Consider the following 1,230-nt stretch of genomic DNA (forward strand, 5'->3'; position numbering starts at 1 on the left):
GATCCAGTCTTCTGTTGCTTCATTGTGATCCTTGGCTGCAACATCAAAAGACGTCTAGTTAAAGTAGGGCTGCAACTAACGTTTATTTGGCAAATCGATTAATCTGTTGATTAATTTTTGATTAAACGATTCATAATCTGATAAAAGATTCCTTAAAGAAAAATTTTTACAAAATTAAACCAGGTGAAACTTAAACTTTTCCACTTGAGGAGTTCTGGATAGAGAATATTGACAGACGAAAACGTTTTTTTAATCTTCAATGCAAAATATTTACTTTTTTGTTTTAACTGTCAACTAAAGACTATCAACTAAAGACACGTTTTAGTCTCTATACTCCAGTTAACAATCGGTTACTAAGTTAGATGACGATTATTTCAATAATCGATTAATCACGATTAATTAAATTTTTTAGCCCTAAAATTAAGTCTTTTTTTTTTTTTTTACGACTTACTTAGTAGTATACAACAAGCTTTAACGATTATTTGGATAGAAACTGGGAAAAAATCCCATTTGGATACAAACCTTTGCATACTTACAGTCCAGTTTTGTAAAGTTACAATACAGAATGCTGCAAATGTAGATGCAAGATTTCCCTGACATTTTATAATCCAACAACATCAAACCAGCCCAATTCTTATCCTCTCCTAAACCCCCAAAAGAAAGGTAAAATTATTAGAATATATATTCATTATATAATAAGAGGCCTCCCAGAATGTTTGCAACCAGGAGAGTAAATATCTGATAAATAGCTTCCTAATTATTCCATCAGAGCAACAGTAAAATTAACATGTAGGGGTGAGTATTTATGGTTTATTATCCTGATAAAGTTTTAGTCATAACAGCCTTGAATTATCGTCTGAATAATAATTAGACTTAGTGATGATAAAAAAAAAAAAAACAAATAAATATTTTCTCTTTCATTTAGTGCTGGTTGTTTAGTGATGTAAATCACTTCTTTTTGCAACTGGTGTTAAATTTTAAATTTGAATTATTCCTTTTAGTTGTGTTTGAGGGGCTATGATTGCATGCAGTCACAGCTATATTGTTTCCTAAAAACTTCCAAGAATTAATGAAGACATTTAGGACTCATCGCCGAGCCCTACTGAGATTTAATCCTTTAACCTACGTATAGTGTCTAACTAACACTTCCCTTCCTAACAGCCATGTTGCCTTAGGGTCATCGGTATATAGCCCCAAACTGAGAACATTTTAACCTTTTTTTTTTTTTTT

This window comes from Cyprinodon variegatus, unplaced genomic scaffold (genome assembly GCF_000732505.1).
Source record: "Cyprinodon variegatus isolate N-32 unplaced genomic scaffold, C_variegatus-1.0 Scaffold286, whole genome shotgun sequence".
NCBI lineage: Eukaryota > Metazoa > Chordata > Actinopteri > Cyprinodontiformes > Cyprinodontidae > Cyprinodon > Cyprinodon variegatus.